This window comes from Oncorhynchus clarkii, unplaced genomic scaffold (genome assembly GCF_045791955.1).
Source record: "Oncorhynchus clarkii lewisi isolate Uvic-CL-2024 unplaced genomic scaffold, UVic_Ocla_1.0 unplaced_contig_1723_pilon_pilon, whole genome shotgun sequence".
Classification (NCBI taxonomy): domain Eukaryota; kingdom Metazoa; phylum Chordata; class Actinopteri; order Salmoniformes; family Salmonidae; genus Oncorhynchus; species Oncorhynchus clarkii.
This window is the reverse complement of record NW_027260956.1, coordinates 1,584-20,000: the sequence shown is the minus strand read 5'-3', so window position 1 is coordinate 20,000 and position 18,417 is coordinate 1,584. Positions and strand designations below refer to the sequence as shown.

The 18,417-nt window shown below is 44.0% G+C and overlaps 1 non-coding gene across 1 annotated transcript; it reads left to right on the top strand.

Annotated features, from left to right (window-relative positions):
* Positions 1-11,056: 11,056 nt before the first annotated feature.
* trnam-cau (transfer RNA methionine (anticodon CAU)) lies at positions 11,057-11,128 on the top strand. Its single transcript has one exon. It is a non-coding gene; the product is annotated as a tRNA-Met (tRNA).
* Positions 11,129-18,417: the final 7,289 nt, after the last annotated feature.

Here is an 18,417-nt window from a genome sequence, read left to right as displayed (position 1 = left end):
GGATCGAAACCATCCTCTGCTAAACAGTTTATTTTAAGTGCGAACAACATTTTTTTTAAATGTGTCGTTTCATGGGCATGTCTCAGTGCCATTATATATATTTTTTTACCTCTTCCAACAGTTCGTATAGGTCATACTCTTTACACAGTATCCCAGTGGCCTAAGACACTGGACTCCTAAGCCATGGATTGTGAGTTCTAGTCTTCTCTGAAGTGGCTGAGAGCAGAGTGGCGCAGCGGAAGCGTGCTGGGCCCATAACACAGAGATCGATGAATCGAAACCATCCTCTGCTAAACAGTTTATTTTAAGTGCGAACAACATTTTTAAAAAATGTGTCGTTTCATGGGCATGTCTCAGTGCCATTATATATATTTTTTTTACCTCTTCCAACAGTTCGTATAGGTCATACTGTTTACACAGTATCCCAGTGGCCTAAGACACTGGACTCCTAAGCCATGGATTGTGAGTTCTAGTCTTTTCTGAAGTGGCTGAGAGCAGAGTGGCGCAGCGGAAGCGTGCTAGGCCCTTAACCCAGAGGTCGATGGATCGAAACCATCCTCTGCTAAACAGTTTATTTTAAGTGCGAACAAATTTTTTTTTAAATGTGTCGTTTCATGGGCATGTCTCAGTGCCATTATATATTTTTTTTTACCTCTTCCAACAGTTCGTATAGGTCATACTGTTTACACAGTATCCCAGTGGCCTAAGACACTGGACTCCTAAGCCATGGATTGTGAGTTCTAGTCTTTTCTGAAGTGGCTGAGAGCAGAGTGGCGCAGCGGAAGCGTGCTGGGCCCATAACACAGAGGTCGATGGATCGAAACCATCCTCTGCTAAACAGTTTATTTTAAGTGCGAACAACATTTTTTTTAAATGTGTCATTTCATGGGCATGTCTCAGTGCCATTATAATTTTTTGTTTACCTCTTCCAACAGTTCGTATAGGTCATACTGTTTACACAGTATCCCAGTGGCCTAAGACACTGGACTCCTAAGCCACGGATTGTGAATTCTAGTCTTTTCTGAATTGGCTGAGAGCAGAGTGGCGCAGCGGAAGCGTGCTGGGCCCATAACCCAGAGGTCGATGGATCGAAACCATCCTCTGCTAAGCAGTTTATTTTAAGTGCGAACAACATTTTTAAAAAATGTGTCGTTTCATGGGCATGTCTCAGTGCCATTATATATATTTTTTTTACCTCTTCCAACAGTTCGTATAGGTCATACTGTTTACACAGTATCCCAGTGGCCTAAGACACTGGACTCCTAAGCCATGGATTGTGAGTTCTAGTCTTTTCTGAAGTGGCTGAGAGCAGAGTGGCTCAGCGGAAGCTTGCTGGGCCCATAACCCGGAGGTCGATGGATCGAAACCATCCTCTGCTAAACAGTTTATTTTAAGTGCAAACAATTTTTTTTTTAAATGTGTCGTTTCATGGGCATGTCTCAGTGCCATTATATATATTTTTTTACCTCTTCCAACAGTTCGTATAGGTCATACTGTTTACACAGTATCCCAGTGGCCTAAGACACTGGACTCCTAAGCCATGGATTGTGAGTTCTAGTCTTTTCTGAAGTGGCTGAGAGCAGAGTGGCGCAGCGGAAGCGTGCTGGGCCCATAACCCAGAGGTCGATGGATCGAAACCATCCTCTGCTAAACAGTTTATTTTAAGTGCGAACAACATTTTTTTTAAATGTGTCGTTTCATGGGCATGTCTCAGTGCCATTATAATTTTTTGTTTACCTCTTCTAAAAGTTTGTATAGGTCATACTGTTTACACAGTATCCCAGTGGCCTAAGACACTGGACTCCTAAGCCACGGATTGTGAGTTCTAGTCTTTTCTGAATTGGCTGAGAGCAGAGTGGCGCAGCTGAAGCGTGCTGGGCCCATAACCCAGAGGTCGATGGATCGAAACCATCCTCTGCTAAACAGTTTATTTTAAGTGCGAACAACATTTTAAAAAAATTTGTCGTTTCATGGGCATGTCTCAGTGCCATTATATATCTTTTTTTACCTCTTCCAACAGTTCGTATAGGTCATACTGTTTACACAGTATCCCAGTGGCCTAAGACACTGGACTCCTAAGCCATGGATTGTGAGTTCTAGTCTTTTATGAAGTGGCTGAGAGCAGAGTGGCGCAGCGGAAGCGTGCTGGGCCCATAACCCAGAGGTCGATGGATCGAAACCATCCTCTGCTAAACAGTTTATTTTAAGTGCGAACAACATTTTTTTAAAATGTGTCGTTTCATGGGCATGTCTCAGTGCCATTATATATATTTTTTTATCTCTTCCAACAGTTCGTATAGGTCATACTGTTTACACAGTATCCCAGTGGCCTAAGACTCTGGACTCCTAAGCCATGGATAGTGAGTTCTAGTCTTTTCTGAAGTGGCTGAGAGCAGAGTGGCGCAGCGGAAGCGTGCTGGGCCCATAACACAGAGATCGATGGATCGAAACCATCCTCTGCTAAACAGTTTATTTTAAGTGCGAACAACATTTTTAAAAAATGTGTCGTTTCATGGGCATGTCTCAGTGCCATTATATATATTTTTTTACCTCTTCCAACAGTTCGTATAGGTCATACTGTTTACACAGTATCCCAGTGGCCTAAGACACTGGACTCCTAAGCCAGGGATTGTGGGTTCAAGTCCCATCTGGGGTGGATGGAAGCAGAGTGGCGCAGCGGGAGCGTGCTGGGCCCATAACCCAGAGGTCGATGGATCGAAACCATCCTCTGCTAAACAGTTTATTTTAAGTGCGAACAACATTTTTTTTAAATGTGTCGTTTCATGGGCATGTCTCAGTGCCATTATATATATTTTTTTACCTCTTCCAACAGTTCGTATAGGTCATACTGTTTACACAGTATCCCAGTGGCCTAAGACACTGGACTCCTAAGCCAGGGATTGTGGGTTCAAGTCCCATCTGGGGTGGATGGAAGCAGAGTGGCGCAGCGGGAGCGTGCTGGGCCCATAACCCAGAGGTCGATGGATCGAAACCATCCTCTGCTAAACAGTTTATTTTAAGTGCGAACAACATTTTTTTTAAATGTGTCGTTTCATGGGCATGTCTCAGTGCCATTATATATATTTTTTTACCTCTTCCAACAGTTCGTATAGGTCATACTGTTTACACAGTATCCCAGTGGCCTAAGACACTGGACTCCTAAGCCACGGATTGTGAGTTCTAGTCTTTTCTGAATTGGCTGAGAGCAGAGTGGCGCAGCGGAAGCGTGCTGGGCCCATAACCCAGAGGTCGATGGATAGAAACCATCCTCTGCTAAACAGTTTATTTTAAGTGCGAACAACATTTTTAAAAAATGTGTCGTTTCATGGGCATGTCTCAGTGCCATTATATATATTTTTTTACCTCTTCCAACAGTTCGTATAGGTCATACTGTTTACACAGTATCCCAGTGGCCTAAGACACTGGACTCCTAAGCCAGGGATTGTGGGTTCAAGTCCCATCTGGGGTGGATGGAAGCAGAGTGGCGCAGCGGGAGCGTGCTGGGCCCATAACCCAGAGGTCGATTGATCGAAACCATCCTCTGCTAAACAGTTTATTTTAAGTGCGAACAACATTTTTTTTAAATGTGTCGTTTCATGGGCATGTCTCAGTGCCATTATATATATTTTTTTACCTCTTCCAACAGTTCGTATAGGTCATACTCTTTACACAGTATCCCAGTGGCCTAAGACACTGGACTCCTAAGCCATGGATTGTGAGTTCTAGTCTTCTCTGAAGTGGCTGAGAGCAGAGTGGCGCAGCGGAAGCGTGCTGGGCCCATAACACAGAGATCGATGAATCGAAACCATCCTCTGCTAAACAGTTTATTTTAAGTGCGAACAACATTTTTAAAAAATGTGTCGTTTCATGGGCATGTCTCAGTGCCATTATATATATTTTTTTACCTCTTCCAACAGTTCGTATAGGTCATACTGTTTACACAGTATCCCAGTGGCCTAAGACACTGGACTCCTAAGCCATGGATTGTGAGTTCTAGTCTTTTCTGAAGTGGCTGAGAGCAGAGTGGCGCAGCGGAAGCGTGCTGGGCCCATAACACAGAGGTCGATGGATCGAAACCATCCTCTGCTAAACAGTTTATTTTAAGTGCGAACAACATTTTTTTTAAATGTGTCGTTTCATGGGCATGTCTCAGTGCCATTATAATTTTTTGTTTACCTCTTCCAACAGTTCGTATAGGTCATACTGTTTACACAGTATCCCAGTGGCCTAAGACACTGGACTCCTAAGCCACGGATTGTGAGTTCTAGTCTTTTCTGGATTGGCTGAGAGCAGAGTGGCGCAGCGGAAGCGTGCTGGGCCCATAACCCAGAGGTCGATGGATCGAAACCATCCTCTGCTAAACAGTTTATTTTAAGTGCGAACAACATTTTTAAAAAATGTGTCGTTTCATGGGCATGTCTCAGTGCCATTATATATATTTTTTTTACCTCTTCCAACAGTTCGTATAGGTCATACTGTTTACACAGTATCCCAGTGGCCTAAGACACTGGACTCCTAAGCCATGGATTGTGAGTTCTAGTCTTTTCTGAAGTGGCTGAGAGCAGAGTGGCGCAGTGGAAGCTTGCTGGGCCCATACCCCGGAGGTCGATGGATCGAAACCATCCTCTGCTAAACAGTTTATTTTAAGTGCAAACAATTTTTTTTTTAAATGTGTCGTTTCATGGGCATGTCTCAGTGCCATTATATATATTTTTTTACCTCTTCCAACAGTTCGTATAGGTCATACTGTTTACACAGTATCCCAGTGGCCTAAGACACTGGACTCCTAAGCCATGGATTGTGAGTTCTAGTCTTTTCTGAAGTGGCTGAGAGCAGAGTGGTGCAGCGGAAGCGTGCTGGGCCCATAACCCAGAGGTCGATGGATCGAAACCATCCTCTGCTAAACAGTTTATTTTAAGTGCGAACAACATTTTTTTAAAATGTGTCGTTTCATGGGCATGTCTCAGTGCCATTATAATTTTTTGTTTACCTCTTCTAAAAGTTTGTATAGGTCATACTGTTTACACAGTATCCCAGTGGCCTAAGACACTGGACTCCTAAGCCACGGATTGTGAGTTCTAGTCTTTTCTGAATTGGCTGAGAGCAGAGTGGCGCAGCTGAAGCGTGCTGGGCCCATAACCCAGAGGTCGATTGATCGAAACCATCCTCTGCTAAACAGTATATTTTAAGTGCGAACAACATTTTTAAAAAATGTGTCGTTTCATGGGCATGTCTCAGTGCCATTATATATATTTTTTTTACCTCTTCCAACAGTTCGTATAGGTCATACTGTTTACACAGTATCCCAGTGGCCTAAGACACTGGACTCCTAAGCCATGGATTGTGAGTTCTAGTCTTTTCTTAAGTGGCTGAGAGCAGAGTGGCGCAGCGGAAGTGTGCTGGGCCCATAACCCAGAGGTCGATGGATCGAAACCATCCTCTGCTAAACAGTTTATTTTAAGTGCGAACAACATTTTTTTTAAATGTGTCGTTTCATGGGCATGTCTCAGTGCCATTATAATTTTTTTACCTCTTCCAACAGTTCGTATAGGTCATACTGTTTACACAGTATCCCAGTGGCCTAAGACACTGGACTCCTAAGCCAGGGATTGGGGGTTCAAGTCCCATCTGGGGTGGATGGAAGCAGAGTGGCGCAGCGGAAGCGTGCTGGGCCCATAACCCAGAGGTCGATGGATCGAAACCATCCTCTGCTAAACAGTTTATTTTAAGTGCGAACAACATTTTTTTTAAATGTGTCGTTTCATGGGCATGTCTCAGTGCCATTATATATATTTTTTTACCTCTTCCAACAGTTCGTATAGGTCATACTGTTTACACAGTATCCCAGTGGCCTAAGACACTGGACTCCTAAGCCATGGATTGTGAGTTCTAGTCTTTTCTGAAGTGGCTGAGAGCAGACTGGCGCAGCGGAAGCGTGCTGGGCCCATAACCCAGAGGTCGATGGATCAAAACCATCCTCTGCTAAACAGCTTATTTTAAGTGCGAACAACATTTTTAAAAAATGTGTCGTTTCATGGCCATGTCTCAGTGCCATTATATATCTTTTTTTACCTCTTCCAACAGTTCGTATAGGTCATACTGTTTACACAGTATCCCAGTGGCCTAAGACACTGGACTCCTAAGCCATGGATTGTGAGTTCTAGTCTTTTATGAAGTGGCTGAGAGCAGAGTGGCGCAGCGGAAGCGTGCTGGGCCCATAACCCAGAGGTCGATGGATCGAAACCATCCTCTGCTAAACAGTTTATTTTAAGTGCGAACAACATTTTTTTAAAATGTGTCGTTTCATGGGCATGTCTCAGTGCCATTATATATATATTTTTTATCTCTTCCAAAAGTTCGTATAGGTCATACTGTTTACACAGTATCCCAGTGGCCTAAGACTCTGGACTCCTAAGCCATGGATAGTGAGTTCTAGTCTTTTCTGAAGTGGCTGAGAGCAGAGTGGCGCAGCGGAAGCGTGCTGGGCCCATAACCCAGAGGTCGATGGATCGAAACCATCCTCTGCTAAACAGTTTATTTTAAGTGCGAACAACATTTTTTTTAAATGTGTCGTTTCATGGGCATGTCTCAGTGCCATTATAATTTTTTGTTTACCTCTTCTAAAAGTTTGTATAGGTCATACTGTTTACACAGTATCCCAGTGGCCTAAGACACTGGACTCCTAAGCCACGGATTGTGAGTTCTAGTCTTTTCTGAATTGGCTGAGAGCAGAGTGGCGCAGCTGAAGCGTGCTGGGCCCATAACCCAGAGGTCGATGGATCGAAACCATCCTCTGCTAAACAGTTTATTTTAAGTGCGAACAACATTTTTAAAAAATGTGTCGTTTCATGGGCATGTCTCAGTGCCATTATATATATTTTTTTTACCTCTTCCAACAGTTCGTATAGGTCATACTGTTTACACAGTATCCCAGTGGCCTAAGACACTGGACTCCTAAGCCATGGATTGTGAGTTCTAGTCTTTTCTGAAGTGGCTGAGAGCAGAGTGGCGCAGCGGAAGTGTGCTGGGCCCATAACCCAGAGGTCGATGGATCGAAACCATCCTCTGCTAAACAGTTTATTTTAAGTGCGAACAACATTTTTTTTAAATGTGTCGTTTCATGGGCATGTCTCAGTGCCATTATAATTTTTTTACCTCTTCCAACAGTTCGTATAGGTCATACTGTTTACACAGTATCCCAGTGGCCTAAGACACTGGACTCCTAAGCCAGGGATTGGGGGTTCAAGTCCCATCTGGGGTGGATGGAAGCAGAGTGGCGCAGCGGAAGCGTGCTGGGCCCATAACCCAGAGGTCGATGGATCGAAACCATCCTCTGCTAAACAGTGTATTTTAAGTGCGAACAACATTTTTAAAAAACGTGTCGTTTCATGGGCATGTCTCAGTGCCATTATATATATTTTTTTATCTCTTCCAACAGTTCGTATAGGTCGTACTGTTTACACAGTATCCCAGTGGCCTAAGACACTGGACTCCTAAGCCATGGATTGTGAGTTCTAGTCTTTTCTGAAGTGGCTGAGAGCAGAGTGGCGCAGCGGAAGTGTGCTGGGCCCATAACCCAGAGGTCGATGGATCGAAACCATCCTCTGCTAAACAGTTTATTTTAAGTGCGAACAACATTTTAAAAAAATGTGTCGTTTCATGGGCATGTCTCAGTGCCATTATATATATTTTTTTACCTCTTCCAACAGTTCGTATAGGTCATACTGTTTACACAGTATCCCAGTGGCCTAAGACTCTGGACTCCTAAGCCATGGATTGTGAGTTCTAGTCTTTTCTGAAGTGGCTGAGAGCAGAGTGGCGCAGCGGAAGCGTGCTGGGCCCATAACCCAGAGGTCGATGGATCGAAACCATCCTCTGCTAAACAGTTTATTTTAAGTGCGAACAACATTTTTTTAAATGTGTCGTTTCATGGGCATGTCTCAGTGCCATTATATATATTTTTTATCTCTTCCAACAGTTCGTATAGGTCATACTGTTTACACAGTATCCCAGTGGCCTAAGACACTGGACTCCTAAGCCATGGATTGTGAGTTCTAGTCTTTTCTGAAGTGGCTGAGAGCAGAGTGGCGCAGCGGAAGCGTGCTGGCCCCATAACACAGAGGTCGATGGATCGAAACCATCCTCTGCTAAACAGTTTATTTTAAGTGCAAACAACATTTTTTTTAAATGTGTCGTTTCATGAGCATGTCTCAGTGCCATTATAATTTTTTGTTTACCTCTTCCAACATTTCGTATAGGTCATACTGTTTACACAGTATCCCAGTGGCCTAAGACACTGGACTCCTAAGCCACGGATTGTGAGTTCTAGTCTTTTCTGAATAGGCTGAGAGCAGAGTGGCGCAGCGGAAGCGTGCTGGGCCCATAACCCAGAGGTCGATGGATAGAAACCATCCTCTGCTAAACAGTTTATTTTAAGTGCGAACAACATTTTTAAAAAATGTGTCGTTTCATGGGCATGTCTCAGTGCCATTATATATATTTTTTTACCTCTTCCAACAGTTCGTATAGGTCATACTGTTTACACAGTATCCCAGTGGCCTAAGACACTGGACTCCTAAGCCAGGGATTGTGGGTTCAAGTCCCATCTGGGGTGGATGGAAGCAGAGTGGCGCAGCGGGAGCGTGCTGGGCCCATAACCCAGAGGTCGATGGATCGAAACCATCCTCTGCTAAACAGTTTATTTTAAGTGCGAACAACATTTTTTTTAAATGTGTCGTTTCATGGGCATGTCTCAGTGCCATTATATATATTTTTTTACCTCTTCCAACAGTTCGTATAGGTCATACTCTTTACACAGTATCCCAGTGGCCTAAGACACTGGACTCCTAAGCCATGGATTGTGAGTTCTAGTCTTCTCTGAAGTGGCTGAGAGCAGAGTGGCGCAGCGGAAGCGTGCTGGGCCCATAACACAGAGATCGATGAATCGAAACCATCCTCTGCTAAACAGTTTATTTTAAGTGCGAACAACATTTTTAAAAAATGTGTCGTTTCATGGGCATGTCTCAGTGCCATTATATATATTTTTTTTACCTCTTCCAACAGTTCGTATAGGTCATACTGTTTACACAGTATCCCAGTGGCCTAAGACACTGGACTCCTAAGCCATGGATTGTGAGTTCTAGTCTTTTCTGAAGTGGCTGAGAGCAGAGTGGCGCAGCGGAAGCGTGCTGGGCCCATAACCCAGAGGTCGATGGATCGAAACCATCCTCTGCTAAACAGTTTATTTTAAGTGCGAACAACATTTTTTTTAAATGTGTCGTTTCATGGGCATGTCTCAGTGCCATTATAATTTTTTGTTTACCTCTTCCAACAGTTCGTATAGGTCATACTGTTTACACAGTATCCCAGTGGCCTAAGACACTGGACTCCTAAGCCACGGATTGTGAGTTCTAGTCTTTTCTGGATTGGCTGAGAGCAGAGTGGCGCAGCGGAAGCGTGCTGGGCCCATAACCCAGAGGTCGATGGATCGAAACCATCCTCTGCTAAACAGTTTATTTTAAGTGCGAACAACATTTTTAAAAAATGTGTCGTTTCATGGGCATGTCTCAGTGCCATTATATATATTTTTTTTACCTCTTCCAACAGTTCGTATAGGTCATACTGTTTACACAGTATCCCAGTGGCCTAAGACACTGGACTCCTAAGCCATGGATTGTGAGTTCTAGTCTTTTCTGAAGTGGCTGAGAGCAGAGTGGCGCAGCGGAAGCTTGCTGGGCCCATACCCCGGAGGTCGATGGATCGAAACCATCCTCTGCTAAACAGTTTATTTTAAGTGCAAACAATTTTTTTTTTAAATGTGTCGTTTCATGGGCATGTCTCAGTGCCATTATATATATTTTTTTACCTCTTCCAACAGTTCGTATAGGTCATACTGTTTACACAGTATCCCAGTGGCCTAAGACACTGGACTCCTAAGCCACGGATTGTGAGTTCTAGTCTTTTCTGAATTGGCTGAGAGCAGAGTGGCGCAGCGGAAGCGTGCTGGGCCCATAACCCAGAGGTCGATGGATCGAAACCATCCTCTGCTAAACAGTTTATTTTAAGTGCGAACAACATTTTTTTTAAATGTGTCGTTTCATGGGCATGTCTCAGTGCCATTATAATTTTTTTACCTCTTCCAACAGTTCGTATAGGTCATACTGTTTACACAGTATCCCAGTGGCCTAAGACACTGGACTCCTAAGCCAGGGATTGGGGGTTCAAGTCCCATCTGGGGTGGATGGAAGCAGAGTGGCGCAGCGGAAGCGTGCTGGGCCCATAACCCAGAGGTCGATGGATCGAAACCATCCTCTGCTAAACAGTTTATTTTAAGTGCGAACAACATTTTTTAAAAATGTGTCGTTTCATGGGCATGTCTCAGTGCCATTATATATATTTTTTTACCTCTTCCAACAGTTCGTATAGGTCATACTGTTTACACAGTATCCCAGTGGCCTAAGACTCTGGACTCCTAAGCCATGGATAGTGAGTTCTAGTCTTTTCTGAAGTGGCTGAGAGCAGAGTGGCGCAGCGGAAGCGTGCTGGGCCCATAACCCAGAGGTTGATGGATCGAAACCATCCTCTGCTAAACAGTGTATTTTAAGTGCGAACAACATTTTTAAAAAACGTGTCGTTTCATGGGCATGTCTCAGTGCCATTATATATATTTTTTTACCTCTTCCAACAGTTCGTATAGGTCATACTGTTTACACAGTATCCCAGTGGCCTAAGACTCTGGACTCCTAAGCCATGGATTGTGAGTTCTAGTCTTTTCTGAAGTGGCTGAGAGCAGAGTGGCGCAGCGGAAGCGTGCTGGGCCCATAACCCAGAGGTCGATGGATCGAAACCATCCTCTGCTAAACAGTTTATTTTAAGTGCGAACAACATTTTTTTAAATGTGTCGTTTCATGGGCATGTCTCAGTGCCATTATATATATTTTTTATCTCTTCCAACAGTTCGTATAGGTCATACTGTTTACACAGTATCCCAGTGGCCTAAGACACTGGACTCCTAAGCCATGGATAGTGAGTTCTAGTCTTTTCTGAAGTGGCTGAGAGCAGAGTGGCGCAGTGGAAGCGTGCTGGGCCCATAACCCAGAGGTCGATGGATCGAAACCATCCTCTGCTAAACAGTGTATTTTAAGTGCGAACAACATTTTTAAAAAACGTGTCGTTTCATGGGCATGTCTCAGTGCCATTATATATATTTTTTTACCTCTTCCAACAGTTCGTATAGGTCATACTGTTTACACAGTATCCCAGTGGCCTAAGACACTGGACTCCTAAGCCATGGATTGTGAGTTCTAGTCTTTTCTGAAGTGGCTGAGAGCAGAGTGGCGCAGCGGAAGCGTGCTGGGCCCATAAGCCAGAGGTCGATGGATCGAAACCATCCTCTGCTAAACAGTGTATTTTAAGTGCGAACAACATTTTTAAAAAACGTGTCGTTTCATGGGCATGTCTCAGTGCCATTATATATATTTTTTTACCTCTTCCAACAGTTCGTATAGGTCATACTGTTTACACAGTATCCCAGTGGCCTAAGACACTGGACTCCTAAGCCATGGATTGTGAGTTCTAGTCTTTTCTGAAGTGGCTGAGAGCAGAGTGGCGCAGCGGAAGCGGGCTGGGCCCATAACCCAGAGGTCGATGGATCGAAACCATCCTCTGCTAAACAGTTTATTTTAAGTGCGAACAACATTTTTAAAAAATGTGTCGTTTCATGGGCATGTCTCAGTGCCATTATATATATTTTTTTACCTCTTCCAACAGTTCGTATAGGTCATACTGTTTACACAGTATCCCAGTGGCCTAAGACACTGGACTCCTAAGCCATGGATTGTGAGTTCTATTCTTTTCTGAAGTGGCTGAGAGCAGAGTGGCGCAGCGGAAGCGTGCTGGGCCCATAACCCAGAGGTCGATGGATCGAAACCATCCTCTGCTAAACAGTTTATTTTAAGTGCGAACAACGTTTTTAAAAAATGTGTCGTTTCATGGGCATGTCTCAGTGCCATTATATATATTTTTTTAACTCTTCCAACAGTTCGTATAGGTCATACTGTTTACACAGTATCCCAGTGGCCTAAGACACTGGACTCCTAAGCCATGGATTGTGAGTTCTAGTCTTTTCTGAAGCGGCTGAGAGCAGAGTGGCGCAGCGGAAGCGTGCTGGGCCCATAACCCAGAGGTCGATGGATCGTAACCATCCTCTGCTAAACAGTTTATTTTAAGTGCGAACAACATTTTTGTTAAATGTGTCGTTTCATGGGCATAATGTCTCAGTGCCATTATATATATTTTTTTACCTCTTCCAACAGTTCGTATAGGTCATACTGTTTACACAGTATCCCAGTGGCCTAAGATACTGGACTCCTAAGCCATGGATTGTGAGTTCTAGTCTTTTCTGAAGTGGCTGAGAGCAGAGTGGCGCAGCGGAAGCGTGCTGGGCCCATAACCCAGGGGTCGATGGATCGAAACCATCCTCTGCTAAACAGCTTATTTTAAGTGCGAACAACATTTTAAAAAAATTTGTCGTTTCATGGCCATGTCTCAGTGCCATTATATATCTTTTTTTACCTCTTCCAACAGCTCGTATAGGTCATACTGTTTACACAGTATCCCAGTGGCCTAAGACACTGGACTCCCAAGCCATGGATTGTGAGTTCTATTCTTTTCTGAAGTGGCTGAGAGCAGAGTGGCGCAGCGGAAGCGTGCTGGGACCATAACCCAGAGGTCGATGGATCGAAACCATCCTCTGCTAAAAAGTTTATTTTTAGTGCGAACAACATTTTTTTTAAATGTGTCGTTTCATGGGCATGTTCAGTGCCATTATAATTTTTTGTTTACCTCTTCCAACAGTTCGTATAGGTCATACTGTTTACACAGTATCCCAGTGGCCTAAGACACTGGACTCCTAAGCCAGGGATTGTGGGTTCAAGTCCCATCTGGGGTGGATGGAAGCAGAGTGGCGCAGCGGGAGTGTGCTGGGCCCATAACCCAGAGGTCGATGGATCGAAACCATCCTCTGCTAAAAAGTTTATTTTAAGTGCGAACAACATTTTTTTTAAATGTGTCGTTTCATGGGCATGTCTCAGTGCCATTATAATTTTTTGTTTACCTCTTCCAACAGTTCGTATACGTCATACTGTTTACACAGTATCCCAGTGGCCTAAGACACTGGACTCCTATGCCACGGATTGTGAGTTCTAGTCTTTTCTGACGTGGCTGAGAGCAGAGTGTCGCAGCGGAAGCGTGCTGGGCCCATAACCCAGAGGTCGATGGATCGAAACCATCCTCTGCTAAACAGTTTATTTTAAGTGCGAACAACATTTATAAAAAAAGTGTCGTTTCATGGGCATGTCTCAGTGCCATTATAATTTTTTGTTTACCTCTTCCAACAGTTTGTATAGGTCATACTGTTTACACAGTATCCCAGTGGCCTAAGACACTGGACTCCTAAGCCATGGATTGTGAGTTCTTGTCTTTTCGGAAGTGGCTGAGAGCAGAGTGGCGTAGCGGAAGCGTGCTGGGCAAATAACCCAGAGGTCGATGGATCGAAACCATCCTCTGCTAAAAAGTTTATTTTAAGTGCGAACAACATTTTTTTTAAATGTGTCGTTTCATGGGCATGTCTCAGTGCCATTATAATTTTTTGTTTACCTCTTCCAACAGTTCGTATAGGTCATACTGTTTACACAGTATCCCAGTGGCCTAAGACACTGGACTCCTAAGCCACGGATTGTGAGTTCTAGTCTTTTCTGAAGTGGCTGAGAGCAGAGTGGCGCAGCGGAAGCGTGCTGGGCCCATAACCCAGAGGTCGATGGATCGAAACCATCCTCTGCTAAACAGTTTATTTTAAGAGCGAACAACATTTTTAAAAAATGTGTCGTTTCATGGGCATGTCTCAGTGCCATTATATATATTTTTTTACCTCTTCCAACAGTTCGTATAGGTCATACTGTTTACACAGTATCCCAGTAGCCTAAGACACTGGACTCCTAAGCCATGGATTGTGAGTTCTAGTCTTTTCTGAAATGGCTGAGAGCAGAGTGGCGCAGCGGCAGCGTGCTGGGCCCATAACCCAGAGGTCGATGGATCGAAACCATCCTCTGCTAAAAAGTTTATTTTAAGTGCGAACAACATTTTTTTTAAATGTGTCGTTTCATGGGCATGTCTCAGTGCCATTATAATTTTTTGTTTACCTCTTCCAACAGTTCGTATACGTCATACTGTTTACACAGTATCCCAGTGGCCTAAGACACTGGACTCCTAAGCCACGGATTGTGAGTTCTAGTCTTTTCTGAAGTGGCTGAGAGCAGAGTGGCGCAGCGGAAGCGTGCTGGGCCCATAACCCAGAGGTCGATGGATCGAAACCATCCTCTGCTAAACAGTTTATTTTAAGTGCGAACAACATTTTTAAAAAATGTGTCGTTTCATGGGCATGTCTCAGTGCCATTATAATTTTTTGTTTACCTCTTCCAACAGTTCGTATAGGTCATACTGTTTACACAGTATCCCAGTGGCCTAAGACACTGGACTCCTAAGCCATGGATTGTGAGTTCTAGTCTTTTCTGAAGTGGCTGAGAGCAGAGTGGCGCAGCGGAAGTGTGCTGGGCCCATAACCCAGAGGTCGATGGATCGAAACCATCCTCTGCTAAAAAGTTTATTTTAAGTGCGAACAACATTTTTTTTAAATGTGTCGTTTCATGGGTATGTCTCAGTGCCATTATAATTTTTTGTTTACCTCTTCCAACAGTTCGTATACGTCATACTGTTTACACAGTATCCCAGTGGCCTAAGACACTGGACTCCTATGCCACGGATTGTGAGTTCTAGTCTTTTCTGAAGTGGCTGAGAGCAGAGTGTCGCAGCGGAAGCGTGCTGGGCCCATAACCCAGAGGTCGATGGATCGAAACCATCCTCTGCTAAACAGTTTATTTTAAGTGCGAACAACATTTATAAAAAAAGTGTCGTTTCATGGGCATGTCTCAGTGCCATTATAATTTTTTGTTTACCTCTTCCAACAGTTCGTATAGGTCATACTGTTTACACAGTATCCCAGTGGCCTAAGACACTGGACTCCTAAGCCATGGATTGTGAGTTCTAGTCTTTTCGGAAGTGGCTGAGAGCAGAGTGGCGTAGCGGAAGCGTGCTGGGCAAATAACCCAGAGGTCGATGGATCGAAACCATCCTCAGCTAAAAAGTTTATTTTAAGTGCGAACAACATTTTTTTTAAATGTGTCGTTTCATGGGCATGTCTCAGTGCCATTATAATTTTTTGTTTACCTCTTCCAACAGTTCGTATAGGTCATACTGTTTACACAGTATCCCAGTGGCCTAAGACACTGGACTCCTAAGCCACGGATTGTGAGTTCTAGTCTTTTCTGAAGTGGCTGAGAGCAGAGTGGCGCAGCGGAAGCGTGCTGGGCCCATAACCCAGAGGTCGATGGATCGAAACCATCCTCTGCTAAACAGTTTATTTTAAGAGCGAACAACATTTTTAAAAAATGTGTCGTTTCATGGGCATGTCTCAGTGCCATTATATATATTTTTTTACCTCTTCCAACAGTTCGTATAGGTCATACTGTTTACACAGTATCCCAGTGGCCTAAGACACTGGACTCCTAAGCCATGGATTGTGAGTTCTAGTCATTTCTGAAATGGCTGAGAGCAGAGTGGCGCAGCGGCAGCGTGCTGGGCCCATAACCCAGAGGTCGATGGATCGAAACCATCCTCTGCTAAAAAGTTTATTTTAAGTGCGAACAACATTTTTTTTAAATGTGTCGTTTCATGGGCATGTCTCAGTGCCATTATAATTTTTTGTTTACCTCTTCCAACAGTTCGTATACGTCATACTGTTTACACAGTATACCAGTGGCCTAAGACACTGGACTCCTAAGCCACGGATTGTGAGTTCTAGTCTTTTCTGAAGTGGCTGAGAGCAGAGTGGCGCAGCGGAAGCGTGCTGGGCCCATAACCCAGAGGTCGATGGATCGAAACCATCCTCTGCTAAACAGTTTATTTTAAGTGCGAACAACATTTTTAAAAAATGTGTCGTTTCATGGGCATGTCTCAGTGCCATTATAATTTTTTGTTTACCTCTTCCAACAGTTCGTATAGGTCATACTGTTTACACAGTATCCCAGTGGCCTAAGACACTGGACTCCTATGCCACGGATTGTGAGTTCTAGTCTTTTCTGAAGTGGCTGAGAGCAGAGTGTCGCAGCGGAAGCGTGCTGGGCCCATAACCCAGAGGTCGATGGATCGAAACCATCCTCTGCTAAACAGTTTATTTTAAGTGCGAACAACATTTATAAAAAAAGTGTTGTTTCATGGGCATGTCTCAGTGCCATTATAATTTTTTGTTTACCTCTTCCAACAGTTCGTATAGGTCATACTGTTTACACAGTATCCCAGTGGCCTAAGACACTGGACTCCTAAGCCATGGATTGTGAGATCTAGTCTTTTCGGAAGTGGCTGAGAGCAGAGTGGCGTAGCGGAAGCGTGCTGGGCAAATAACCCAGAGGTCGATGGATCGAAACCATCCTCTGCTAAAAAGTTTATTTTAAGTGCGAACAACATTTTTTTTAAATGTGTCGTTTCATGGGCATGTCTCAGTGCCATTATAATTTTTTGTTTACCTCTTCCAACAGTTTGTATAGGTCATACTGTTTACACAGTATCCCAGTGGCCTAAGACACTGGACTCCTAAGCCACGGATTGTGAGTTCTAGTCTTTTCTGAAGTGGCTGAGAGCAGAGTGGCGCAGCGGAAGCGTGCTGGGCCCATAACCCAGAGGTCGATGGATCGAAACCATCCTCTGCTAAACAGTTTATTTTAAGAGCGAACAACATTTTTAAAAAATGTGTCGTTTCATGGGCATGTCTCAGTGCCATTATATATATTTTTTTACCTCTTCCAACAGTTCGTATAGGTCATACTGTTTACATAGTATCCCAGTGGCCTAAGACACTGGACTCCTAAGCCATGGATTGTGAGTTCTAGTCTTTTCTGAAGTGGCTGAGAGCAGAGTGGCGCAGCGGCAGCGTGCTGGGCCCATAACCCAGAGGTCGATGCATCGAAACCATCCTCTGCTAAACAGTTTATTTTAAGTGCGAACAACATTTTTAAAAAATGTGTCGTTTCATGGGCATGTCTCAGTGCCATTATAATTTTTTGTTTACCTCTTCCAACAGTTCGTATAGGTCATACTGTTTACACAGTATCCCAGTGGCCTAAGACACTGGACTCCTAAGCCATGGATTGTGAGTTCTAGTCTTTTCTGAAGTGGCTGAGAGCAGAGTGGCGTAGCGGAAGCGTGCTGGGCCCATAACCCAGAGGTCGATGGATCGAAACCATCCTCTGCTAAAAAGTTTATTTTAAGTGCGAACAACATTTTTTTTAAATGTGTCGTTTCATGGGCATGTCTCAGTGCCATTATAATTTTTTGTTTACCTCTTCCAACAGTTCGTATAGGTCATACTGTTTACACAGTATCCCAGTGGCCTAAGACACTGGACTCCTAAGCCACGGATTGTGAGTTCTAGTCTTTTCTGAAGTGGCTGAGAGCAGAGTGGCGCAGCGGAAGCGTGCTGGGCCCATAACCCAGAGGTCGATGGATCGAAACCATCCTCTGCTAAACAGTTTATTTTAAGTGCGAACAACATTTTTTAAAAATGTGTCGTTTCATGGGCATGTCTCAGTGCCATTATATATATTTTTTTACCTCTTCCAACAGTTCGTATAGGTCATACGTTTACACAGTATCCCAGTGGCCTAAGACACTGGACTCCTAAGCCAGGGATTGTGGGTTCAAGTCCCATCTGGTGTGTAAGGAAGTAGAGTGGCGCAGCGGGAGCGTGCTGGGCCCATAACCCAGAGGTCGATGGATCGAAACCATCCTCTGCTAAACAGTTTATTTTAAGTGCGAACAACATTTTTAAAAAATGTGTCGTTTCATGGGCATGTCTCAGTGCCATTATATATATGTTTTTACCTCTTCCAACAGTTCGTATAGGTCATACTGTTTACACAGTATCCCAGTGGCCTAAGACACTGGACTCCTAAGCCATGGATTGTGAGTTCTAGTCTTTTCGGAAGTGGCTGAGAGCAGAGTGGCGCAGCGGAAGCGTGCTGGGCCCATAAACCAGAGGTCGATGGATCGAAACCATCCTCTGCTAAACAGTTTATTTTAAGTGCGAACAACATTTTTTTTAAATGTGTCGTTTCATGGGCATGTCTCAGTGCCATTTTATATATTTTTTCACCTCTTCCAACAGTTCGTATAGGTCATACGTTTACACAGTATCCCAGTGGCCTAAGACACTGGACTCCTAAGCCAGGGATTGTGGGTTCAAGTCACATCTGGGGTGGATGGAAGCAGAGTGGCGCAGCGGGAGCGTGCTGGGCCCATAACCCAGAG